Source organism: Narcine bancroftii, chromosome 7 (genome assembly GCF_036971445.1).
Source record: "Narcine bancroftii isolate sNarBan1 chromosome 7, sNarBan1.hap1, whole genome shotgun sequence".
Taxonomy (NCBI): domain Eukaryota; kingdom Metazoa; phylum Chordata; class Chondrichthyes; order Torpediniformes; family Narcinidae; genus Narcine; species Narcine bancroftii.
Genome location: NC_091475.1, coordinates 211,614,236 through 211,642,068, shown reverse-complemented (window position 1 = coordinate 211,642,068; position 27,833 = coordinate 211,614,236). Strand labels below are relative to the sequence as shown.

At 44.2% G+C, this 27,833-nt stretch overlaps 1 protein-coding gene across 1 annotated transcript in view; it reads right to left on the bottom strand.

Annotated features, from left to right (window-relative positions):
* The window catches only part of clpb (ClpB family mitochondrial disaggregase), a 165,497-nt gene that overhangs the window by 41,902 nt on the left and 95,762 nt on the right, over positions 1-27,833 (bottom strand). The window lies entirely within an intron of this gene.

The following is a 27,833-nucleotide window of genomic DNA, read 5'->3' as shown; positions in this document are numbered from 1 at the left end:
GTGATAAATCTATATCAGTCTTTAATCTTTCCAAATGTACTGGGGAGAGAATCCACTTTGTATTTCCTTTTCTTTTCTGTGTGTGCTCAACTCACCCACGTGTAGGACATGGGTATGAAATTTCATTTTCTTGGACATCAACAGGACATGTGTCCTTTGCCACAGGAGGGGAGAGAAAAACCTGCAGAAATGCTTGATGTGTTGGGGTTTTATAAACACCTGTGAGGCCTCGCTTGGAGTACAGAGTGCAGGTTTGGGCTCCTTATGTCCTGCCATAGGAGGGGGTTTAGAGAAGATTCATAAGAATGATTCCTGAAATGAAGGGATTATCATTATGAGGAACGTTTGTTGGTTCTTGGACTGTACTCCTTGGAGTTCAGAAGAATGACAGGGGAACTCACAGAAGCATAGTGAATATTGAAAGGCTTGGATGGAGTAGATGTGGCAAAACTGTTTCCCATGGTAGGGGAGTCTAGTTGTTTCCCACCATGGAAATAACCTTTCTAAATCTACTCTGTCCTTGCCTTTCTCAGCAATGGAGGAAGTGAGATACTACACCAAGAGAGGATTCTGATAGCGGTGTTCAGTTATAATCCTGTGGATGGCAGCTTTGCACCATTGGCTCCTTGGCCAAGCACATTCAGTGGAGGAAAAGATAAATTACTCAAGAGTTTAGCTCAGAACCATTAACACACATCTTCCGTAACGTACCAATTTTAACATTGCAAAATGCTCAGAGCGGCTCTACATAAATATCTCATCAGATGATAAGACAGGTGATTGAACACTTGATCATGGGAGGTTGGTTTAAAGAAGCATCTTAATAGGGGAACAATAAGGCCAGAAAAATTTTGGGGGGGGGGGGGGAGTTCCAGAGAAAAGGAAAAGCAGATGAAGGTCCACTGCCAATAATGGAGTGAAATAAAGCTGGGGGAATTGTAAGGCACAAGAATTGTGAAGCAACAAACATTCTGCTAGAAGAACTCGGCAGGTCGAGCAGCATCAGTGGGAGAGAAAGAACGGTCACCGTTTTAGGCTGAAACTCTTCATTGAGGTAGCCTGAAACCTTGACCAGTCGATTCTCCTGTTGCTGAAGATTCCAGCAGAATTATGAACCTATTTTTGGAGGGTTGCAAGGGAACTAGTGTGGAGGAGATTTAACGAGGGATGTTGCCTGGATTGGACAACATCTCTTATGAAGCAAGGGCTTTTCTCCTTGGAGTGACGTAGGATGAGAGGCAACTTAATAGAGGCATACAAAGTTATGAGGGGCTTAGAGGCTGTTGCCTTTTTCATGGGCAACCATATCAAATACCAGAGGTCAGCTGTTTAAGGTGAGGGGTGGAAAGTTTAGGGAAATGTCAAAGGTAAGTTTTTTACACAGAGAGTAGTGGGTGCCTGGAATGCAATGCTGGGGGTGGTGGCGGCAGCTGGTCCAATAGGGACATTTTCAAAGACTCTTGGATACACAAATGGATGTAAGAAAATAGAGGGTTACAGGTGTGAGAGAGGGAAGGATTAGAATGGTGTGGAGTAGGTTTACATAGATCGGCACAACATCATGTACTGTGCTGGAATGTTCAATGTTTTCAAGAGGGCAAATTATGAACACAGGAAAGGGAGGAGGGGAAATTTAGAAATGGGAAAGAGAATTTAAAATTCACAAGAGACAAAATGCTGGAGGAACTCAGCAGCTCAAGCAGATTCCACGAAAGACAACTCATTCACAACATGTCCTGGCAAGTATTCTGTTGGACCGAGAAGTACTACACAGCCACCAGGTGGGTGCTGGGAGCCATTGGTCTGCACACCAGTGAGAACTAACACCTTTGGCAGAGAAGGTGTAGAAGTGGGACAAAAGGCAAAGGAGATCCTTCACATTTTGTGACCTGTGTTATAAAAGAGGAAGTCTCTTCCCTCCAGCACCCTTCTGACCTCTGTGCTTCATGGCCAGTAAAGTGATGTACACTGCACGCTCCTGCAAAGCGAATAATCTGCTAAAAACCTGCAGTGGAGAGGGTGACCAACTTAACAACAATATTCACAGTGACACTGGCGACATGTCCAACGCTCTCTTTGCAGAAAGTGCCAACAGGACCTTTTGCTTGTGGCCAAGGGAGCATCTAGTTAATGATCTGTTATGAAGGATGGTGCTGGAGTGCCTCGGGGGGAATCGGTGTGGGACTGAAGCCTGCAACTTCAGAAGGGCGAGGGATGACCCTGTGAGCCACAGCTGACACCCATGGTGATAAACTCCCATTGGAAAGGTATAAAGCAGGATTGGGCAGCAAGAGGTCGCTGGGACAACTGAAAGACATTTTTCTTCACTGGCCCTCTCCTGGGGTCTGATGAAAGGTTTCAGAGTGTGAAGTTAGCTCGATATTGATTCTCATAAATACAATGTATTACTTTACTAAGATCAATATGAGGGCAGTCTTCAGAAGGCAAGGCAGCAGAAATTGGCTCTGCCTTCCCTTATTGCGCCACTAATGTAGCAATTCATTCTAGATCGCCTTACTTGCCTCTATCAAGTCACGGCTACTGTGGGAAGCAATCAAACTGTGTTGGCATGGCATGTGAAATCCCAGAAGCTCGATCAATCCTTAAAGGGTTCTCTTCAGCACAATTCACTCTATGTTCCATTCCAGACTATTCCTTCAACACCTCTCTGGAGGATGAGGAGAGGGGAGGGGGCAGGATATCATTATTAGATTATGAGAAAAAAATTGGATGCTAGCACAGGGGAGATATTAAGACAGATAACTGAAAAGTTGGTCAAAGAATAGATTTTGAGAAGAACTAGGGGAGAGAGGGGAGGTTTAGGGAGACCACTTCAGAGAGAGAGAGAGTGACATAAAGGCATTAGGAAGCACTTCACACAATGGTGAATGGTGACTTGGTCGGCAGAAAGTTTTAAAAGCAGGAATGACAGATCTTTGTTAGATTTTGGGTGCATCAGCCATGGTGGGTTTCCTCCAGGAGCTCTGATTTCCTCTCCCACATGCCAAAGACATGCCAGAGTCATGCAGCATGGAACAGGCTCTTTGGCCCAACCCACCCATGCCAACCCAGTTAGCATTCTGGACCAGTCCAATTTTTCCATATCCTTCTAAGCCCTTCCTATCCATTAAATAACCCTAACCCTTCCTATCCATTAAATCTGTGGGCTGTAAACTGTCTCTTGTGTGTGAATGAATGGTAGAAGTTGGGAGAGGGGGGGGTTGAGAAAATTGTGGAAAGTAGTTGCCTCTGTGGCTTAGTTGGTTAAAGTGCCTGTTGAGTAAACAGGAGATTGTGGGTTTGAATTCAGCATTGCCTTATGGAATCAGAATCAAATTTATTGTTATGAACATGTCATGAAATTTGTTGTTTTGCAGCAGCATTGCAATTGCAAAAATTGCTATAAATTACATATTATAAAATAAATAAATTAGCATAATATAACAGAAAAAGTGAGATTGTGTCTGTAGTTCATCGTCCATTCAGAAACCTGATGGCGGAGGGGAAGAAGCCATTTTTGCACCATTATTGGGCGTTCGTCTTCAGGCACAACTGGATAATTTGGCCTTTGTGTAGCGATTTAAACCAAAATTGATCATCAGGCAATTTTTAAAATGGATGGATGGGACTTTACAAGTACCAGTGCTGAGAGCTAAGCTGGAAATCTTAGACGTTAAGAGCTCTGATAACTTTCAACGATGAGTTTCACTTTGTGAAGGTTGTCCTACTGGCAGGCGTCTGTTTTTAGAGAAATTCACATCTAATTGGGGACCGAAAATCCAATTAAACCCGATGTTGTAAGTGGAAAATTACAAGCACTGTAGATCCTATCCTGGAGCTGGTTTGAAAAGAAAGGCCGGAATCCGTATTTCTGACTCAACAGAGGGAGGAATGGAACAAGCAAGACACTACGAGGAGGAGTAGAAGCAGACATGGTGTAAAGTAATGACCCATCCCATCTCTAACTTCTACCACCAGAGGTAGTGATTGCACAGGTTAGTGGTCAAGTTACCAGCAACCAAATATCAGAGGTATGAATACGAATTTCACCATGGAGAATTTAAATTTGGCGTTAGCGTAGTGGTTGAGCCAAAGCGCCAGCGACCCGGGTTAGAATCCAGTGCTGTCTGTAAGGGATTTGTACACTCTCCCCATGACCTGCATGGGTTTTCCCCAGGTGCTCCGGTTTCCTCCCATGCTCCAAAACGTACAGGGTTGGTAGGTCAGTTGAGTGTAATTGGGTGGCACAGGTTCCAGTGGCTGGAATTGGCTTCTAAAACATCAACAATTAGAAGGAAGTAACGTTGGGCCAGCTAGGGCTTTTCTCTTTGGAGCGACAGAGGATGAGAGGCGATTTTACAGAGAAATTTTTAATTTAAACATACAGCATGGTAACAGCCCCTTCTGGCCCATGAGCTCCTGCTGCCCAAATTATCTAATTAATCTACAACCCCTGTCCATTTAGAAGGGTGGGAGGAAACCGGAGTGCCTAGAGGAAACCCACGCCGACAGCGCCGGATTAGAATCTGGGTTACTGGCCTGCCCCAATATGAGAGGCATAGGTAAAGTGGACACCCTCTTTTTTCCAGGGTGGCAATGGCCAATACCAGAGGACATCTGTTTAAGGTGAGTGGTATGAAGTTTAGGGGAGACATCAGAGGTACGTTTTTTTGGTTTTTTTTTACACAGAAAGCAGTGTGTGCCTGGAATACATTGTTGAAGGCTGGTACAATAAGGACATTTAAAAGAGTCTTAAGACAGGCACATGGGAGGGCTGTGGGCTGTTCACCAAGATTGGTTACCTACCTTATTACCCACTGTGCCCCAGTGTCAGAAGGTTTTATAATTTCTCTGGTGAATCACTACAGCAACAACATTTAAAGGAGATTTGGTCAGGCATGTGGAAAGGTTTAGGAGGGTATGAGCCAAGTCCAGGCAAAGATTCACAACTTGCTCAATGGACAAGTGGGGTGGAAGGGCCTGTTGCCCAGTTGCCTGTCTGTGCTCAGGCCACATCTATCTAAGCTGGTGGTTCTCAACCTTGAGTGCTCTGTGGTTAGTAAGGGATTACTTAAGGTGCTATGTGACTGGAAAGAAAAAGGTTGAGAACTCCTTCACTAAACCCTACCTATCTATGATCTTAATGAAGGGTCAGGCCTGCAATGTTCGTGATGTGTCTTTATGTTTCCTGCATAAAGTGCACTGTTAGACTTGCTGAGTTTCTCCAGACATACAGTACGGTAACGCCCTTTTTGGCCCAAGAGTCCGTGCTGCCCAATTACATCCTATTAACATAGGAACATAGGAAGTAGGAACAGGAGTCGGCCAAAAATGGCCCATCGAGCCTGCTCCGCCATTCAATACGATCATGGCTGATCTAATTTAGGACCTAACTCCACCTACCTGCCTTCTCCCCATATCCTCTAATTCCTCTATCATGTAAAAATTTATCTAACCGAATTTTAAACATGTCTAATGAAGCAGCCTCAACCACTTCCCTGGATAGAGAATTCCAAACATTCACTACTCTCTGGGAAAAACTATTTTTCCTCATCTCTGTCCTAAATCTACTCCCCTGAATCTTGAGACGAATCCTCCATACGTTTTGAATGGTGGGAGAAAACTGGAGCACCTGGAGGAAACCCACAGAGACATGAGGAGAATGTACAAACTACTTATAGTCAATGCAGGATTTGAACCCTGGTCCCAACTGCTGGAGCTGTAACTGTGTTGCGCTAATTGCTACGCTAACCATGCTGCCCGATTTTTACTTACCCATCTATTAGTTTACCTGTCTAAATTAATTGACCGGTCTAAATGCCTTTTAAACATTATAGTTGCAACTGCCTTTCCCACTTCCTCTGACAGCTGCTTCCATAAACCTTCTGTGTGAAAAAGGTCCCTTATAAATCATTCCCATCTCACCTGCGCTTGGCCCTGTGAGGAGGCCTCTACTTTGCAACACACTCACCGTGCATCTAATTCTGGCTGTAACTGTCAAGCCGGGAGACATCCAGTAATAGGGGGAGTGGCCAAATGTTCTCAGGTACACATCACAACAACAAGATGACTCACCAAAATCACAGCAACTCAGTCGTTGTTACATGTGACGTGCATTGTTGGAACTGGCCTAAACCAGAAAATAAAAAAGTTCAGAACAGGCCTCCTGGCTAACGCGTCAGTTCCGAACATGATACCGAAGTTTTTCCATCCTCACTACCTCATTTTTTGTCTTTTTTTACACTACTTATTTATTGTTTTAAATCTTTACAGAAATTGTAATTTCCTCTCCATCGAAGGCATCTACAAGAGGTGGTGTCTCAAGAAAACAGCCTCTATCCTTAAGGACCTCCACTCCCAGGCCTGCCCTCTTCTCACTGCTACCATCAGAAAAGAGGTTCAAGAGCCTGAAGACGAATTGTCAATGGTACAGAAACAGCTTCTTTCCCTCCGCCATCAGATTTCTGAATGCACTATGAACCATAGACACCACCTCACCTTCTCTTTTTGGCACTAATTTTTTTTTAAGATTTATGGAATTGAATCAGTATCAGGATTTATTGTCATGAACCAGTCATGAAATTCGGGTTTTGCCGCAGCCTCACAGGGCAAACATTCATATACACCAGCTTACAATGATGGAAAAGCAATAGAGCACGAAAAGTAAGGCCAGGTCTTTGGTTCATTGATGATTCAGGAATCTGATGGCAGCAGGGAAGAAGCTGTCCTTGTGCCGCTGAGTGCTTGTCTTTAGGCCCCTGTACCTTTTGCCTGATAGTAGCAGAGTGAAGAGGGCATGGTGGGGGTCTTTGAGGATAGAGGCTGCTTTCTTAAGACACTGCCTCATGTAGATGTCCTCAATGGAGTGAAGTCTGGTGCATGTGATGTCGCAGGCTGAGTTAACAACCCTCTGGAGTTTATTCTTGCCCTGAGTGTTGGCGCCTCTGTATCAGGCAGTGATGCAACCAGCCAGAATGCTCTCTACGGTCCACCTGTAGAAGTTTACGAGTCTTTGGTGACCTACTGAATCTCCTCAGACATCTCACAAAGTATAGCTGCTGGTGAGCCTTCTTCATGATTGCATCGACATGGAGGCTCCAGGACAGATCCTCAGAGATGTTGACACTCAGGAATTTGACGTTCTTGACCCTCTCCACAACTGAGCCCTCTATGAGGATTGGGTCATGTTCCCCTGACTTCTTCCTGAAGTCCACAATCATCTCCTTGGTTTTGCTAACGTGGAGCGCAAGCTTGTTGGTGTTACACCACTCAACAAACTGATCTATCTCCCTCCTGTATGTTTCCTCATTGCCGTTTGGGATTCTGCCAACAGAGTGTTGTATCATCGGCAAATTTGTAGATCACATTGGAATTGTGCCTGGCCGCAGAGTCATGGGTGCATAATGAGTAGATCAGTGGGCTAAGCACGCATCCTTGGGGTGCGTCTTGTTGATAATCAGTGAGGAGGAGACGTACTGACTGTGGTCTTCCGATGAGGAAGTCAAGGATCCAGTTGCAGAGGGGGGTACGGAGGCCCAGAGTTTGTAGCTTGTTGACCAGCGCTGAGGGAATAATGGTATTGAAGGCTGAGCTGTAGTCGATGAAGAGCAGCTGTATGTACGAGTAGCTGTTTTCGAGGTGATACGAGCTGAGTGGAGAACCAGTGATTGTAATTTATACTATTGTATTGTACTATAAATTGTAGTGTTTAGTAATTTTGGCCCTGTACTGCATAATACTGCTGCCGTAAAACAACAGGTTTTGTGACGCATGTTTTTGACAATAAACCTGCTTCTGATTCCCATAGCTCATACCCTCCAATCCTGGTGAATCTCTTCTGAATCCTTTCTAAACCGTCCATGTCTTTCTCGCAACAGGGTGACCAGAATTGTACACAATAAACCATGTGTGGACCAACAAAAATTTTATATGGCAGCAACATGACCTCCCTACTTTTACTCAATACACCGCCCCCACTTGCATGGCCATTTGGATCTGGATCTCCATGTTCCCTTCGTGCTGGTGTTTCTATTTCACATACACCAACTCCTTCACCTTGAGGGCTGAGACCGACGCCCCCCCCACCCCACCTCTGAACAAGAGGGATGGAAGGCATCGTCCTTCAGAGCAGATGGAGGATCGGTGTGAGAGAGTACTGAGCAGTTTGAGTTTCAGACAAAGGGGCGGCTGTGTCTTTAAATGGCAAGTTACTGGCCTGATTGAGGCTGGAAGCAAATTTCACCCAGATTTGATTAAGATCCAGCAGCCTCTCCATAAACCCTCCTGTCTGATGCATACAGACACCACCTGTGTCAGATCTGTGCCCAGCCCATTCATCAAGCTTTAGCCAATTAGCAAAGGCCTGATGGTCAGAACCATTTGCAGCTGGTTTGTCTTGGGGGGGGGGGAGGTGAAAGAAAAGTGAGAGGATGAAATGGGGGCACTGATTGATGTGTTGGGGGGGGGGGGGAGAGGAAGCGCAGAACAGCAAACAAAATTTCGGAAGGACAAAAGAAAGGGCAAGAGCTCCCCGCCACGCAGAGAGAGGGATGCATTCACAGGGGGTTGTCCATGTCATTTCAGGCAGACCTCGTCTGTCATGCGACTCAGTCAAAATCTTATTAAGTAGAATGTGACCTGACTCCTTCATTGTTACTGAAACAATTTGTCCTTGTAAGTAAACACGGCGATGCCTGATGTTTCTGACCTGGCTCTGCGCTGCCATTTATTTCACCATTTGAATGACTTAAATTGGAGGGAACAGATGGACTTTAAAGAAGTCTTAAAAAAATCTTTTAAATAGAGATGAACAGCATAGAAAGAGGCTATTCAATCCAACAGGTCCGTGCCAGAGATGATGCGGCTCACAAGCCCTGCCAGCTAACCTATCTGCTGGGGAGACAGATATTCTGTGGACTTTGTCAAGGAAATGAAGAGAAACAGCAATTTCATTTGTTTATGGCCCCTCATCTCAAAAGCAGGAATAGTTTCCCTGTGTTTACTCTATCGAACCATTTTTTTTCTTGTTTGAAGCCTATTTTTTAAATCTAGCCCTGACCCTTCTGCATTCTGCTGAATTTCAGTGGGGCGCACCATTCCGAAGATGCTGTCCATCAATGAGTTGTTCGGGGATGTGAATACTGCTGGCATTGATACCTATTCCCCTTGCCACAGAGCCCAGGAGGCAGTTAAGAGTCAGGGTTTGGAGCCACAAATAGGCCAGACCAGGTAAAACACTGCAGACCTGCACCACACACGAACGTCGTTGGTTTTCCCAACGTGGTCACTGATGCGGCACGATTAGTGCAACACTGCTTCAGTGCCAGCATCCTGGGTTTGAATCTGCCGTTGTCTGTGAGGAGCAGGTATGTCCTTTCTGTGTCTGTGTGGATTGTCCCCAGGGGCTCTGGTTTCTTCCCACCCTTCAAAAACTTTCAGGGGTTGTTGGGGTATTTGAGCGGCATGGGCTGGAAGGGCTGGAAGTATCAGATAACAAGTGTGGGGACAAAGAATATATGGAATAAAAGGAGCAGCAAAAGCAGAGATACAGACCAGCTTTGGGTCAGTAGACACTGTTGTGACTGATCACTCCTCTGATTGGAGGAAGGAAGGCAATGGAGTTGCCCAGAGGTAAGTGCAGGCACCACCTTATCCTCTAATGGTAACACGAACCCTGTTGGGAGCAAAGAAACAACTTCAAGAATTTGTAGATGATCTGAATCTGTCACCAAAGGAGGGCACGGTTAGCATTGTGGTTGACAGGGCACTGTTATAGCGCCAGCGACCCTGGTTCGAATTTATTGCTGGCTGTAAGGAGTTTGTACATTTTCTCTGAGTCTGCGTGGATTTCCTTTGGGTGCTCCGGTTTCCTCTCCCCTTTCAAAAATGCACAGGGATTGGAGGTTAATTGGGCTATTTTGGTAGCACGGGCTTGTGGGCCGGAAGGACCTGTTACCATATTGCATGTCTCAATTAAAATAAATTTTTTAAAAATTAAAAGATGTTCAAGTTTCTCATTTAATTGAACAAAGAGAAGCTGCAGGAATTTGCGTGTCAGACAGCATCCGTGAAGAGAAACAGCCAGTCAACATTTTGGGTTTCAATAAAGTGTCCTGACTCGAAATGCTAACTGACCATTTCTGTCCATCTTCAAAAAGTGAGAGTTTTGCTGCATGTATGATCTGCACAATGTATTTGACAACCAACTCATTATCATTATTCACACAAAATTCCAAACTACAGACTTTGTGTTTCTCAATGAGTTATTCGAACAAATTCTCAAGGTGGGATTCAAACTTATTTCTAAGAAACTCCTATTTTTAACCTGGTGCAACTTGGATGGTGGTGGAGGCTGGTACAATAGGAACAATGAAAAGATTCTTAGACAGGCACATGGATATAAAAAAAATAAGAGGGTTATGGGTGTGAAGTAGGGAAAATTTAGATGATTTTTTTTGAATATTTAAGAATTTTGAAAAAAACTCATCCATGTATACATAATCAATAAAACTAAAATGAGTAAACATGTGGTAAATATAAAACCTTGACCCTCCCACTCTCCCCAGCCACCAACTCTCCCTTAAAGTAACAAGGAAAGAAAAGAAAGAAGAGAGAAGAGAAAAAGAAGTTAGGAGAATGCCAAAAAGAAAATATAAATCTCAATACAAATAATAATGGAGCTGGGGATAACCAACAGGATGGGCTTTCAAACTTCCAATCCAATATTTTGTAAGTATAGGCTCCATATTTTCAAGAAAAAAATTATATTTATTACATAAATTTAGAGTTATTTTCTCAAGTGGAATACAAGTACATAATTCAGCGTGCCATCTCTCTATCCCTAAATCTATATCTGATTTCCAAGTAATGGCTATGCACTTCCTAGAAACAGCTAAAGTTAATTGTAAAAATTCAATTTGATACAGAGTTAATCTTAATTTAGGACAAACCAGTTTAATATTACCCAACAAAAATAGCATCAGATCCTGTGGGAGTTTAACCTTTAATATTTTCTCCCAAAATTTTTTTTTACCTCTACCTAAAAAGGTTTTACTCTAGAATGGAAAATGAACCAACTTCCTGACCACATCTAAAGCATAGATCTGATAATGTTGGATTCAATTTTTAAAAATTTTTGAGGAGTTAAATATAATTGATGTAGAAAATTATATTGAACCAGGCTATCTATACCTAACACTAATAATTTTTGTCATATTTTCCTTACATAATTGCATCCAATCATTTTCATCTATTTGTCTATTTAAATCAACCTCCCATCCTAATCTTGATTTATGAATTCCTAACTTGGGAGCTGCCTTTTGAAGTAATCTATACATCTCCAAAATTAAATGATTGTTGAGCTGGTTTACATAGGTTACCACAATGTTGTGGGCTGAAGGGCCTGTTCTATGCTGAAATTATGAATATTTATCTTCTGTATTGCCGTTTGTTTGTATTTCTTTCTTTGTTTACATTTCTCTCTTTTGTATAAGTATCTTTTCTTGAGTACATTTTTTTTGCACTACAATTAAGTAGACATTCTGCCTGGCCCACAGGAAAAAAGAATCTCAGGGTTGTATATGATGATCATGGATGTACTCTGACAGAAAAATCTAATGTTCGATGTTCTACCCAAATCACAAACTACACCACTAACTGTAACTGTTCATTTTTATGATCTATCTATCTTTTATATAGATTATCTCTTTCCGTATGGTTAATTTAATCCATTCTATTGTAATTGTTTTAAACAAAAGTACCTGTTTGGCTGCCGCAAGTAAGAACTTTGGTGTACAAGTACATTGGACTTATGTCTACGGCAATAAATATATTACCATTAGGTACCCAAACACAGGGCCGAAAAGCACTGCAACAGGCCTTTTGGCCCATCACATCCATGCTACATTTGTTTTCCATCCACACTAATCCATTTGCCTGCATTAGGATTACATCCTTCCTTATAGTGCCAATTTACACATCTGTGTAAATACATCTTAAAGACTACACCACTCACTCTGGCAGCAGTATAGTTATCAACCATTCTCCGTGCAAAAAACACCTCTACGAAATCCTTTAAAACTCCTGTCTCTCACCTGGCTTTTGATTCTCTTACTGTGGAAAATCTGCCCACTCAGTAATATAATCATTCCCAGTACTGGAATGAAGCTATGGTTCCAGGGGCTTAGATATAGAGGAACAGACAATAAGAGCAGGGATGTGATGTTGAGGCTTTTTAAGGCCCTGGTGAGACCTCATGTGGAGGATTGTGAGCGGTTTTGGGATCCTCATTGAAGAAAGAATGTGCTGACATTGGAGAGGGTTCAGAAGAGGTTCACAAGGATGATTTCAAAAACAAAAGGGTTATCTGTGGGAGGGGCAGTAGTGAGTGGAAGGGGTCACACTGTGGGAGGGGCAGTACTGAGGGGGAGGGGTCACACTGTGGGAGGGCAGGACTAAGGGGGGTCACTGTGGAAGGGGCAGAGGACTATAGGAGGGGCAGTACTGAGTGGGGGTCACACTTTGGGAGGGGCAGGACTGAGGGGGAGTCACTGTGGGAAGGGCAGGACTGTGGGAGGGGCAGTACTGAGTGGAAGGGGTCACACTGTGGGTGGGGCAGTACTGAGGGGGAGGGTCACACTGTGGGAGGGGCAGTACTGAGGGGGACTCACTGTGGGAGGGGCAGTACTGAGGGGGAGGGGTCACACTGTGGGAACGGCGATGCAGAAGTCACGGTCCGCACCGCTGGGAAGAAGGAGGAAGATAAATGATTTCAACGGCTGAAATGGGATTTGAATGGAAATAAAGTTTTGTGTGTGGGGTGTGGGAGTCCTCAGGCAGACTTTGTGTGGAAGAAATCTGCTGGTTGCAAGTAAAACTCTGTTGTCTGCAACTACGCAGTTCCAGCAATGAGCTGGCAGTTTGCCAAGGTAGATTTATTCCACTGCGCAACTACCATCTTTCGTCTAATTTGCTTGATAAAAGTTTAACATCAGTGACTCCACCAGGATTTAATCACTAATAAACAAGGCAGTTGGTTGTTGATGACTTTGACAGCATTTCAAAGAGGTGGGAGTCTCAGTCTTACCTTTGAGGAGTTTGGGAGGCTGTGGCGGATTGCCAGGGAGCCAGTTCGTGGAGCATCTGGGGATTTCTGTTCATCGCTCTGCTATCTCATCATCTAAAGGATTCACATCTCGGACTCTCGTTTCAATGTGGGGAATACAGGATGGTGGGCTCTGAGGATGACTGAGCTAACATGACTTCAATCAACATGAGGCTTGCCCTCTCCTGTAGTGGACTATTGTATACAGCGGTCTAGTCTATTTGTTTTTCGTAAATATGCCAGACTCGTCTTAGAACATAAGAAATAGGAGCAACCCCATTGAACCTGCTCGGCCATTCAATGAGATCATGGTTGATCTGACGATAGGCTCATCCCCACCAACCTGCCTTTTCCCATATCCATTAATTCCCCGACTATGTAAAAATCTATCCAATATATTTAGTGAGGTCGCCTCCACTGTTTCAGAGATTCACCACCTCCGTCCTAAATTTACTATTCTGAATCTTGAGGCTATATCTCCTAGTTCTGGTCTCCCCCACCAATGGAAACAACTTACCTACCTTTGATAATTTTATGTTTCGATAAGATATCCTTTCATTCTTCAAAACAGCAGCAAGTGCAGCCCCAGACGACTCAATCTCTCCTCATAGGCCGACCCCCTCTTCTCTGGAACCCACCTGGTGAACCTCCTCTGCACTGCCTCCAAAGCCAGCACATCCCTCCTCAAGTAAGGAGACCAGAACTGCAGAAATTCTCCAGATGCGGCTTCATCAGGACCTTGTACAGTTGCAGTATAACCCTCCTGCTCTTAAAATCAATCTCTCTGGTAATGAAGACCAACATTCCATTTGCCTTCTTGATAGCCTGCTGCACCTGCAAACCAACCTTTAGCGATTCATGCACAAACTCTCCCAGGTCCTTCTGCACGGCAGCATGCGTCAATCGCTTGCCATTTAAATAATATTCTGATCTTCCATTTCTCCTCCCAAAATGGATCTTTCCTTCTGAAAGACCTGGACTCTACTGTGGCTAGGAATTCTTTAATATCACTGGAAGATGAGAATGTGGTCAAGATACTTGCCCCCAACTATTATGGTTGGAAAATGCACAATGGTGGGGAGTGATGGCATCCCGGCTATTACAACAAGTGTGAAAATGGAGGGCAATCCGTGATTTGCCGATGAAACACAAAGGCGGTGCATCTGGCCACGAATTGAGTCAATTCATGGACTCACCAGCCGTCTGTCACCAGCGGCTTGGTTGTGTCCATATTTCACAGAGATATGGAATGTGTGGGGGCTGCAGCCCCTGCTTGCATGCTTGGAGAGATGGCTCCTCAAGTTCTGATTGCATTTCAGCCCCACGCCCCTGATCTCTGGGTACTCAGTACGGAGGAGGGATGGCTGGTCAAGGCTTGTCATCGTCGGTCTGGTACTGGACCTGGCCAAGGTGGCTATTCATGGGTCCAGGCAGCGGGCAGTCGAGGGTTCAGCTCAGAGTGACTGCCTGCCCCTCTTCTGAGGACACCTGTGTGCTCATGCATCCCTGGAGAAGGGGCATTCAGTGCTCAAGGCCAGCATGGAGGGTCTTCAGGAATGGTTGGCTCCCCAAGGGGCGACAGAGATAATCATGTTTCAATTTGTAACTTGTGTGAATAGCCTGAATTATAGACTAAGGGGATAATGAATAATAAAGGGGCAGGAATGATTTAACGCCAAAAAGACAAAAAAGGGACGGCACTGAGGGAGCATCTCATGGTGGGAGTGGCAGCAATGAGGGAGTGCAGCACCGTTTAAGGTACCATTGGTTGGATAAGACTTTGGAGTCCTTTATCTTAGCTGTGAACCATATTCTTATGTATGTGATATTGTACTTGAAGAATGCAGTTCACTCCCTTTGTTCATTCCCCTCACCTCACTCTCTCTCTGGGAGGATTGCAATTTTGTTATCTGGCTGACAGCATTTCAGGACAGTGTACCACTCTGCAAGGAGTGAGATCAACTTTCTAGATATTGGGCTGAATTCCTGGTCTATAGAAGGATTAAGGAAAAGAACTGGGATTGAAAAAAGTTTCTCTACAGAAATGTAAAGTCAAATTCACATCTTTTGGACGGCCATGGTTAGCGCTGAGGTTAGCTCAACGCAGTTACAGTGCCAGCGATCGGGAATGGGGTTCAAATTCCACGCTGATCTAAGGAGTTAGTACGTTCTCCCCGTGTCTGCGTGGGTTTTCCCCGGGTGCCCTGGTTTCTTCCCACCCTTCAAAATGTACTGGGGGTTGTCAGTTAATTGGGTGTAAACTGGGCAGCACGGGCTTGTGGGCTGAAAGGGCCTGTTACTGTGCTGTATGTCTAAATTTAATCTTAAAAATTAAATGTAAAATTTAATTTCAAGGTGCCACCATTCTGCCAAGGGCAGACCTAGCGTAGGTTACAGCAGCTTAAGCTGAGACACCTGGGGTGGGGGGCGGGGGGGAGGAGTAAGAACATAAGAAATAGGAGCAGGAGTCCAACATTCAGCCCATCAAGCCTGTTCCGCCATTCAATACAATCATTGCTGATCTGATCATGGACTCAATTCCACCCACCTGCCTTAATTCCTGTTTTATGTAAAAATCTAATTGAACCTTAAATATGATTAATGAAGTCACCTCAACTGCTTCCCTGGGCAGAGAATTCCACAGATTCATGATTCTCTGGAAAAAAGTTTTTCCTCATGTCCATCTTAAATCTACTCCCCTGAATCTTGAGGATGTGTCCCCTAGTTCTGGTCTCACTCATCAGTGAAAACAATTTTCCTGCCTCAATCTTATCTCTTATCTGCCTCTATATTCCCTTCATAATTTTATATGTTTCTATAAGATCTCCTCTCATTCTTCTGAATTTGGCAATTTAGTCTCTCCTCGTAGGTCAACCCCCTCGACTCTGGGATCAACCTGGTGAACCTCCTCTGGACTGCCTCCAAGGTCAGTATATCCTTCCTTAAGTATGGAGACCAGAACTGCATGCAGTTCTCCAGGTGCGGCCTCACTGGGATCTTGTACATTTGCAGCATGACCTCCCTGCTCTTGAATTCAATTCCTCTAGCGATGAAAGCCAACATTCCATTTGCCTTCTTAACAACCTATTGTACCTGCAACCCAACTTTTTGCGATTCATGCACAAGCCCCCCCAAGTCCATCTGCACTACAGCAGGCTGCAGTTTTTCACCATTTAAATATTAATCTGCTCTTCTATTTTTCCTACCAAAGTGGATGACTTCACATTTACTAATGTTGTCCTCCATCTGCCAGACCTTTATCTGCCAGACTCACCTAACTTATCTATATCCTTCTGCAGCCTCTCCACATCCTCTGTACAATTTGCTTTTCCACTCAATTTAGTATCACCCGCAAACATAGCCACATGATTCTGTCCCCTCTTCCAATGTAAATGGTGAACAGCTGCGGGTCCAGCACTGACCTCTGCGGCACCCCACTTCCCACTGTCTGCCAGTCAGAAAAACACCCATATATCCTGACTCTCTGCTTTCTGTCAGTTAACCAATCCTCGATCCAAGCCAATATATATCCCCCGACTCCATTCATCTGAATCCTATTGATAAGTCTCTTGTGTGGCTTCTGGAAGTCAAAATATACAACATCAACCTGTTTCCCTCTATCTACCACAGCCATTATATCCTCAAGTACTCCAGCAAGTTGTCAAACAAGACCTGCCCTTTCTGAATCCATGCTGCATCTGCCTGATGGAACCCCTTCATTCTAAATGTCTCGCTATTTCATCCTTAATGACAGCTTCAAGCATTTTCCCGACTACAGGCGTTAAGCTCGTGGCTGATAGTTACCCGTCTTCTGCCTACATCCCTTTATAAAAAGTGGCGTGACATTTGCTGTCTTCCAATCTGCCGGGACCTGCCCAGAATCCAGAAAATTTTGGTAAATGACTTCCAACTCATTGACTATAACTCTAGGCATTTCCTTCAGTTCCCTGGGATGCATCCCATCAGGACCAGGGGATTTGTCCGCTTTCAGTCCCATTAGTTTGCTCATCACTAGCTCTTGTAACAATCATTTTATCGAGGCCCTCACCTCCCTTCGCATCCCTATCACCACTCTTTGGCATGTTGGATGTGTCTTCCACCGTGAAGACTGACACACAATATCGGTTCAATGCCTCGGCCATTTCCTCATGATTCAATATCAATCTCCCTTTCTCATCTTCCAAGGGATGTCGACTCTAGCCACCCTCTTCTGTTTTATATATTTATATAATTTTTAGCTACGTTTTTATATTTTGTGCTAATTTCCCTTCATGATCCTTCTTTCCTTTCCTTATTTCCCATTTAATTGTCTTTTATTGCCTTTTAAAGTTTTCCCAGTCCTTCAGTTTCCCTCTACTCTTGGCTACTTTGTACACATGAGCTTTTAATTTTATACTTTCCTTTATTTCCTTAGTTAACCAAGGCTGACCTGACCCTTCCCTCTCTTATTGCCCTTATTTTTAACGGGAATATATTTTTGTTGAGCACTGTTAAAAATCTCTTTGAAAGTCTTCCTCTGTTCCTCAACTGTTCTGCCAACTAGCTTGTGCTCCCAGGCCACGCTGATCAATTCCTTCCTCATCCTGTTGTAGTCTCCCCTGTTCAAGCTTAATACACTATATTTAGATCTAACTATTGCACCCTCCAACTGCATGAGGAATTCCAAGAGGGTCCTTAACTACTAGATCGTTCATTTTACCTGTCACATTCCACAATCCTAGATCTAAAACTGCATTCTCCCTCGTTGGCTCCTTAGCATGCTGCTCAAGAAAGCTATCATGGATGCATCCTCCAGACTCCCTCGACCAACGTGATTTTTCCAATCTACGTGGAAGTTAAAGTCCCCCACGACAATTGCCGTTCCGCTCTTACATGCCTCGGTTAGTTGCCTGAGCCACTGTGCTGTTGTTATTTGATGGGCGATAGACAACTCCTACCAGTGATTTTTTTTTTCCCTATACTATTCTTAATCCTTACCCAGATGGACTCAATATTCTGCTCCTTCGATCTTGTATCATCTCTCACTATTGCCCTGATCTCATCCTTGATTAAGAGCACCACCCCACTCCCTTTACCATTCCGTCTATCTTTTCGTACTACCTGATACCCTTGAATATTTAATTCCCAATCGTGCCCACCTTGCCACCATGTTTCTGTGAGGCCACTAAATCATCTGCCTGGGGACTGATTTGCACCTCAACTTCACTCACCTGGTTTCTAATACAACGGGCATTCAGAGAAAGGGCCCTTATGCTCATTGTCCTTTCAGAATCTCGTGACCTTTGCTTTTGACCTATATTTTTCTTTTTCTCTGTCCTAACCCTGGCTTTGGCTTGAAGAATATTTGCTGTGGGAGGATACTGGACAAACGTGGCATGTTTTCTCTGGGACCATAAGAGGCTGAGGTCTGTATACAGCTACGAGCCGCAGATAGTCAAATTCATCTTCCCAGAGTGGAGATTTTGGGTGAGAGGGGCAGAGTTAAAGGAGATAATGTGGGGCAAGTTTTTTTTTCTGCAGAGAGTAGTAGGTGACTATCAAGAGAGTAAGCATTGATTTGGATGAAAGATTAAATAGTTCTGTGGCCAGGTTTGCGGACAATACAAAGATCAGAGGAGGGGTATGTAGTATTGAGTCTGCAGAAGGATGTAGACAGGTTAAGAGATTGGGCAAGGAAATGATGATGGAGTACGGTGTAGAGAAATGTATGATTACGCACTTTGGTGGAAGGAATAAAGGCCTAGACTATAGTTAGTGCAGCGATTAGTGCAATGTTGTTACAGTGTTAGCAAATGGAACCGGCATTCAAATCCTGCACTGTCTGTATGTTCTCCCCATGTCTGAATGGGTTTCCTCTGGGGGCTCCGGTTTCCTGTCACCATTTGAAACATACGGTGAGTTGTAGGTTAATTGGGTGGAATTGGGCTCATGGGCAGAAAGGACCTGTTACTGTGTTATATGTCTAAATTTTTAAAAATTGAAATTTGATTCAAAAAAATTTCTAAACAGGCAACAAGTTCAGAGGCTCAGAGGGAGCTGGGAGTCCTTGTTTAAGACGCCCTGGAGGTCAACTTGCAGGTAGAGTTGATGGTAACGAGGGCAAATGGAATGTTATCATTAATTTCAAGAGGGATAGAATATAAAAACAGGGATGTGATGTGGAGATTTTATAAAGCATTAGACAGACCATACTTGTGAGCAGTTTTGGATTCTCTCAATAAGGAAGGATGTGCTGGCATTGGAGAGGGTCCAGAGGAGGTTTACAACAATGTTCCCCGGAGATAAAGATTTTTTTTTTAAGGAGTGTTTGATGGTTCTGGGACTGCACTTGTTGGAGTTTAGAAGAATGAGGAGGCATCTCATTGAAACCTACTGGATATCGAAAGGCCTGGATAGATGTTTCTTATGGTGGCGGAGTCTGGGACCAGAGGGAACAACCTCAAGAGTACAAAACCATCCCTTTAGGACAGAGATGAAGAGGAATTTCTTCACCCAGGGGTGGGGGGTGTATTTGAGGAATTCGTTGCCACGGACGGCTGTGGAGGCCAAGTCATTGGGTAGATTTAAGACAAAGTTGTTGGTTAGAAAGGGTTACAGGGAGAAGGCAGGAGAATGATAGCAAATCAGCCACGATGGACTTTACTGGCCGAATGACCTAATTCTGCTCCTATGTCTTATGATTTAATGACGTGACGTCGAAGAGGCAATTAGAGAAAGACATGAGCAGGCAGTGAATGAGTACATACAGACCACATGCACGCAGATGTAGTTAGTTTAAATTGGCATCATGCTTTAGCACAAACATGGTGGATTGAAAAGACGTGGCTCTGTGATGCACTGTTCTATATTATAAGGAGAAAATAACTCAATTTTTTTCCTGCAAAGTCCAGAATAAAGGATTAGTTACGAACAAAATGCTTGTCAAAATAAATTTTTCGAAGTGCAGCTTCAGGGCGATTTGAGGAATGTTGAAATTGCTGGGACGTCGGTCTCAGATTGACGTGATTTACACTCAGTCCCTGACATGGTGTGGGGCCAGGAGTACTGACGGTGATGGGCGCTGAGGGAAAAACACAGCCTGCGGGTGCAGTTCTCAGCTCCATCGACGGGAGTGAGGACACTTGTGAAGCAGCCCAATGACTTTGTGGCTGATGGCCCTCAGTCATTCCGATACAAACACACTTTAATCATCAGTGGGATAATGGGTGTCGTGGGAGCACCACGTAGCAGAGCTTGCTGACGGATCACTAGCCTGTTCTTTCTAATATCGCTCTCGCCCGGCACGACACAGTGTAATCCACTTCCCTGGCTCGGATTGTCGCAGCCTGTGGGAGCCAGACCTCCAAGGGTTACTCAGGTTCTGTGCTAGCAGAAGTGGCTGTTGCAAACTGCACAGCCTCAGCTCATTTTGCTATTTTACCTTGACTTTGGTTAGTTCAATCAAGGTAGGACTTGGACTGCAAATGCCAGGGCCCTGGAATATTGCACAGAACAGAGACCAAGGGGTACAGGTTCCATGAAAGTGGCAGGATGCGGAAGAAAATGTGTGGCATGCTGGCCTTTATTGGGCGGAGGTACCTTGTACAAATGTAGGGACCTTATGATTCAGCTGTACGGTAGAAGAATGAGGAGAGATTTGGTAGAGGTATCCAAAATTATGAGGAGTAGAGATAAAGTAAATGAAAGCTCAGAGGACATGGGTTAAGGGTGAAAGGGAAGAAGTTCAGGGGGACCACCAGGTTGAGGAACAGCTTCTTCCCACGGGCAGTGAGAATGTTGAATGATCAATGAACTGCTAACAGTAACCCTCCGAGACTCTAATATGTACAAAACAACATTTATTTTTCCTGCATATGTATTGTTTATCTGTATGTGTGTTATGTCTGGTTGTGTGTCCGCATGTTTTGCACCGAGGACCAGAGAACACTGTTCTGTCGGGTTGTACTTGTATAATCAGATGACAATAAACTTGACTTGAACTTCTTCACACAGAGGAATTTAATACAGATAAATGTGAGGTGCTGCATTTTGGAAAGGCAAATTTAAATAGGTCATATACATTGAATGGTAGACAATTGAGGAGTGCAGAGCAACAAAGGGATTTAGGAGTTGTGGTAAATAGTACCCTCAAGGCTGATACTCAGGTAGATGGTGTGGTGAAGAAGGCATTTGGAATGTTGGCCTTCATAAATCGGAGTATTGAATTCAAGAGTAGGGAGGTTATGATGAAATTGTACAAGGCATTGGTGAGGCCAAATTTGGAGTACTGTGTGCAGTTTTGGTCACCAAATTATAGGAAAGATAAAAACAAAATAGAGAGAGTGCAGAGAAGGTTCACGAGAATGTTGACAGGATTACAAGGTTTGAGATACAGGGAAAGGTGGTGCAGACTGGGGCTTTTTTCTCTGGAGCGTAGAAGATTGAGAGGGGACTTGATAGAGGTGTTTAAGATTTTAAAAGGGACAGACAGAGTAAACGTGGATAGGCTTTTTCAATTAAGAGTGGGGGAGATTCAAACTAGAGGGCATGGTTTAAGATTGAAGGGGGAAAATTATAAGGGGAGCATGAGGGGAAATTTCTTTAGTCAAAGGGTGGTAGGGATGTGGAATGAGCTTCCGACAGACGTGGTCGAGGCGGGATCATTGGTTACATTTAAGGAAAGACTGGATAGTTACATGGATAGGAGAGGACTGGAGGGGTATGGACCGGGTGCTGGTCAGTGGGACTAGGAGGGTGGGGATTTTGTGTGGCATGGACTAGTAGGGCCAAACTGGCCTTTTCTGTGCTGTAAGTGGTTATATGGTAGAGCGGTGGGGGTGTGGAACGAGCTGCCAGCTGAAGTGGTGAATGCGGGCTCAATTTTGCATTTAAGAAAAATTTGGAACAGGTACATGGATGGGAGGGGTATGGAGGGATATGGACTGGATGCAGGTCAGTGGGACTAGGCAAGATAATAGTTTGGCACGGACTAGAAGGGTTCTACAGTCTTCTACAGCATCTAGAGGGAAAATCTAAAAACAAAACTCCAGATGCTGGAAATCTAAAAGAAAAACCAGCAAATATTGGAAACTCTCAGCTGGTCACACAGCATCTACGGAAAGGGAAGCAGCTCATGTTTTAGATGAGAGACACTTCATTGGAACTGGGAAAGTGAGAAAAATACAGCAAACCCCTGTATTACAGCAGTTCAGGTACGGTAATGGAAAATTGTCCTGACAGAATTCACAAATCACTACCAAAATATTTGAAATAGAGGAATAATTCACTCACAAAATTTAGGAAAGAAAAAATAATCTAAATAAACTCAAAACGCAAAAGAAACAACAAATGTTGTCATTTTTTTTGTCAAGGGCTCATCTTCTGGAAAAAAATTCCTGAAACAGAACTCTTCCGTAATGCTGGGTTGTACTGTAGTTTTAAGTTCCTGTAGTTCTGAAGAAGAGTTTTTGAGTACAAATGTTAATGTTTCTCTGACCTGATGAGTGTTTATTGGATTTCCTGTGTAATGCAAATTCTTTCTGTTGCAGACATAAGGGTCGAAGGGCCTGTATTCTGCTCTGAAATGTTCTATGGCTGGAAAGGGGTACTGATGGTAATGATCAGCCATGATCTAAAATGGTGGTGCTGGCCCGACAGGCCAAATGGCCTACTCCAGCTCCTATTGTCTATTGTCTATTGTTATCTGGTGAATTCGTCAACAGATCATTCTGCATGGGGTATGAGCAGTTCCTGAACAAAGGTGTTCCAGGTCTTGCCAGCATTAACAATCTCATTTCCTTCCACAAAGAGTCTGGGCACCCTCGAACCGGATGGCATTAACATCGATTTCGCCGGTTTCTGTTAGCCCTCCCCACTCCTTTCTGTCTCTCTATCTCTTCCACATTCCCTCTGTCTTCTGTCCTCCAGTTCTTCCTCTCTCTCCTGCTCTCCTATCCTTATCCAATGGACATCTTTTGTCTGACGGTCTGAACTCCTCCCCCTGCCCCTTTCTTTTAATTCAGTCGCCTGCCTGCTTTTTGCTCATACCTCGAATCCCCGGAAAGTTGGCTATATATCTTTACCTCCTATGGACACTGAGCTCCTCCAGCATCTAAAGGACATTTGGACAGTGCATGGACAGGAAAAGGTGAAAGGAATGGCTATGAGAGAAGTGGATGTAAAAGGGACTGGTCCAGATGGGAAACTTGGCTGGCATGGAAGAGCTGAGCTTGCTTTCATGTTGTTGAGTTTCTTCATGAAGATCAACTCATGGTTGATGAGAAAGACCTGCCCTATAATTATCACTTTAACAACCGGATCATATGGAATGAAACCTGAAAGTCTGCAGACATGGTGATAGCAGTAATAACTCACAAATGCTGGGGGGGTCTCAGCAGGTCTCGCAGCATCCATAGAAGGTAAAGGTATTTACTGTATTGATGTAAAGATATATACGGTATACTATGACCTCTAATTGATGCTGTGAGGAGATTTCCCCAGCATTTCTGAGTTTTGACTTGGATGAAAATGTCGCTGGTCTGTTCAGTAACTTTGCAGAAGACGTGAAAATTGGTGAGGTTGTGGACAGTGTCAAATGACACAGCAGGATAAAGATCAGTTGGAAACTTGGGCGGAGAAATGGCAGATGGCGTTTAATCTGGACAAGCACGAGGTGTTGCAATTCAGGTTCAAAGCAAGAAAATTAAAAACAAGATCCTTATTACCGATGCTGGAGTGCAAGTACACCACTCCCTGAAAGTGGCAGCACAAAAACCGAAGGTGATAAAGAAGGTGACTCTTTAGTTAAGCCAACTCTGGAGGATTATGTGTAGTTCTGGTTGCCACATTACAGGAAGGATGTAGACGCTTTGGAGAGGGTAAAAGCGAGGTTCACTAGGATATTGTCCGATTAGAGAGCAGTAGCAATAAGCAAAGATTGGATTGTTTTCATTAGTGGCTGATCAATGGTGGCTAACGTAAGCCTAATAGCCTGAATATGCCTGAGATTGTCTGATCTCGGAAGCGCCACGCGCCCTCCCACCACACTTCTTTCACCACACTCCTTCTCCCACACGTCCACCCACCACATTCCTTCGCACCATACGCCTTCCCAGCACACGCTCAGGCCTGGTCAGTACTTGGAGGGGAGACCGCCATGCTGTAGGTTTCTGTGAGAGGTGCTGGACAAAGTGGTGACTCTGTCTGCCTTACAGGAGACAAAGTTAAAGAAGTTCATGTATTTTACATTCTAAATAGAGTATTACATGACAATAATGGAACCTCTACCTTTATCTGAGTTTATAAAATTTTGAAAGGTATAGATAGGGAAGACAGCCACTGGAATGCCATCAGATATCTGCAAATAGGTAGTTTAAAGGAGATAGGGGAGGCAAATTTACAGATATTGACTGGAAAGGGGTTGGAATGGGCTGAACGGGGAAGTGGTGGAGGCAACATTTAAGAGACAGCATCATGGATGCGGCAGGCATGGTGGGCTGAGGGCCCTGTTCCTGCACTGTGCATTTCTATGTTCTACGCTGAGTCAGTCATGTAAGTACTTCAGCTTGGTTAGTGTGTATTCAGTGACATATTACCTGTCACCAAACCTATGCCATTAATAGCAAAGCACAAGAGCCATAGGGTAACACAGCATAGAGCAGACACCGTGAGCTTGTTGATTATCGGTAGCCACCTCTATTAGACCAGCATTTTACCAATTCAAGTGTGCGTCAAGGTATTACATTTCAAGTTGTGGGAGCACTTGCCTTTGCCACCTCCTCAGGCAGTGCATGCTAATTCTAACCATCCTCTGGGTGAAAATATTCCTCTTCCGATCTCCTCCAAACTTCTTACGTCATACCCTCCCCCAACCTAAATATCTTCTGCTGGGCCAAATCAGTCAAGGTACAGGGTCCCTACTGTAAGGTAAAACATCATGAGATGGGAATGTGTAAGGAGTTACCCTGTACAGGGCTGTAACAAGATGTGAATGCATCCTTGTACTTACAAGATAAGAGAGACATTGATGGATTGAGAGGCAGGAAGCTAGCAGGGAAAGGATAGCAACAGTTTTAGTCATTGGACAAGTAATGATATGATGATGTTCTAAGCATGTATCCAAGGGTATAAAAAATCACCATTTTGCTGATAACGGCAGAATGCATTCTCCGACTAACATGTTTAGTCGCAAGTGTTACAATCCGGTAATAAAGAACAAAGAACCCTGATTTCGACTCAGCCTGGTGTTTGTCTCACTCATTCATGAACAAAGCAGACCTAACACTACCCAAAACTCAATTAAACGTCCCACAATTACAATTTCAAGCTTCTGAAATGTCAGGCAGAACAAAATGTGTCCTCCTATGGTTTCCTGTCGATCAGATTGATACAGAAAGACAGACACACAGGTAGATAGACGGAGATATAGATGTAGACCACACAGAGAGGAGGCTCAGTGTAGGGTCAGATGGTGGAAGCTGGAACAATAGGGACATTCAAAAGATTCTTAGACGGGCACATGGATACCAGAAGAATAGAAGGTTATGGGTGTGAGGGAGGGAAGGATTAAATTATTGTGGACTAGGTTTACATAGGTCGGCACAACATTGTGGACCAAAGGGTCTGCACTGCACTATAATGTCCAAATATCTAATATCAAGGTTAATAGTACAAGAATCTATATAGTTAGTTGGCAGGTGTGGAAATAACCTTTCTCCTTTCAAACTGAGCAAGTGGGATCAGCTCAGTGCCCTGGTATCAGTCCAAAGATTTTCATCAGATTACAGACACTCCTCTCTCAAGCTGAAAGCACAGTCTTTCACAGAACAGCAGATTATGAATCATATTATGGAATAGTTACTGGAGCTGTGCGTAACCAAAGGTTTCTTTCTTGTGAAATACGAAAATGCTTTTGTGTTCCCGTTAGATTGATCTGCTATCTGATTGAATTAACTCTAAAACATCCTGCTCTGTTTTCATAAGAATCAAGATAGCCAGAAGGCTTTAGGTCAGGGCTCACACTGCACTGCAAGAATCAAACCATGCCCTCCCTGCAAGGAAACATTTCACTCTTTCTACCTACAGCTCTCACCCTCCCTCCTCCCTGTAAAACCTCTGGTCCCCACAACACCACTGTTGGGGTAGCATGGGTTAGATGTTGGTTAAACCAACTTTTCCTCTGTCTTATCACACACTCCCAGGACAGTGAATTCACAAGAACACAGGAGCGGGTGCAGGAAACAAATGTGCCGAAGAAACTCAGTGGGTCATGTTGAGTCTGGAGGAAGCAAAAGGCAGTCAACGTTTCTGGCCTGAGCCCTTCGTCAAGACACAAAAATGATGGAGAAACTCATCAGATGAAGGGCTCAGGCCTGAAATGTCGACTGTCGTTTGCTTTCCATGGATGCTGCATGTCCTGCTAAGTTTACACAAGTTGGTGTAGCGGTTAGCGTAACACTTTTACAGCTCCAGTGATTGGGATCAGGGTTTGAATTCCACGACGTCTGTAAGGAATTTGTACGTTCTCCTCGTGTCTGTGTGTGTTTTCCCTGGGTGCTCTGGTTTCCTCCCACCCTTCAAAACATACCACGGGTGTAGGTTGATTGAGTATAAATTGGGCAGCATGGACTCGTGGGCCAATATGGCCTACTGCTGCGCTGTATGTCTAAATTTAAATCTAAGAGTCCAGGCCCTTCGGCCCAGAGTCTTGTGCTGATCCAACAACCCACTCTAACTGGCTAGAATTTCCCGACTGCATAACCCTCCATTTTTTTCAGTTCCATGGACCTATCTAATTGTTTCTTAAAAGATCCTATTGTCCCTGCCTCCACCACTGCTGCCGGCAGCATATTTCATGCACCCACAGGTCTCTGTGTATTCTCTCCCCCCTCCCCCCAGACTTACTCTCAAGCACCTTAAAACTATGGCCCCTCCTGTTAGCCATTTCAGCCTTGTTATAAAGCCTTTGTCCATCCACACAATCAATGCCTCTCATCATATATACCACCATCAGTTCACCCCTCATCATCTGTTGCTCCAAAAAGAAACTCAATGTTATATGTGCTTCTCCAGCACTCTTGTAGATGGCACTAGACCCCTGCATCTGCAGGTTTCTTGCTTAAAATAGTCGACCTCTCTGTTCCTGAAGCCTGCCTGGCTGATCTCAGCTTGTCTTTTGTGCTATTTCTCCATCACCCTCTGTTCTTCGATCTATCAAACATTCATCTACCTTCACTTGGAATGATCCAACTTCCAAAACTTCCCAGAGATTTCCCACCTGCTGCAAAAAAAGAAATGTCAATGTACTTCAGAGCTCCCCCTGACCTCGTAGCTCTGTCTGCCTGTTTGAGACTCTTCCACCAGTGGAAGCTTCCTGGGGGCACCCAGGAGACTGCCGACGCTGGAATCTGAGCTAAACATAACCTGCTGGAGGAACTCAGCAGGTCGAGCAGCATCAAAAGAAATGGTGATGCTTCCAGTTGAAGTGTTCCGGGTTTGAAAAGTTGGCCATTCTTTTACTCCCACTGTCCCTCTGAGCTCCCCCAGCAGGTTGTGTTGACTGCAAACATCCCAACATCTACCCGGTTGATTCTTCTAAACTGCAAGGTTTAGACTAAAATATTTCACCCCTCTCGATAGGACAGTGCTCTCATTCCAGGAACGAGCTGTTGAATTTTAGGTAAAGGACCATAACTATATGCAATATTCCAGGTGAGGCCTCACCAACTCTGTATAATTAAAACAAAACTCCCCT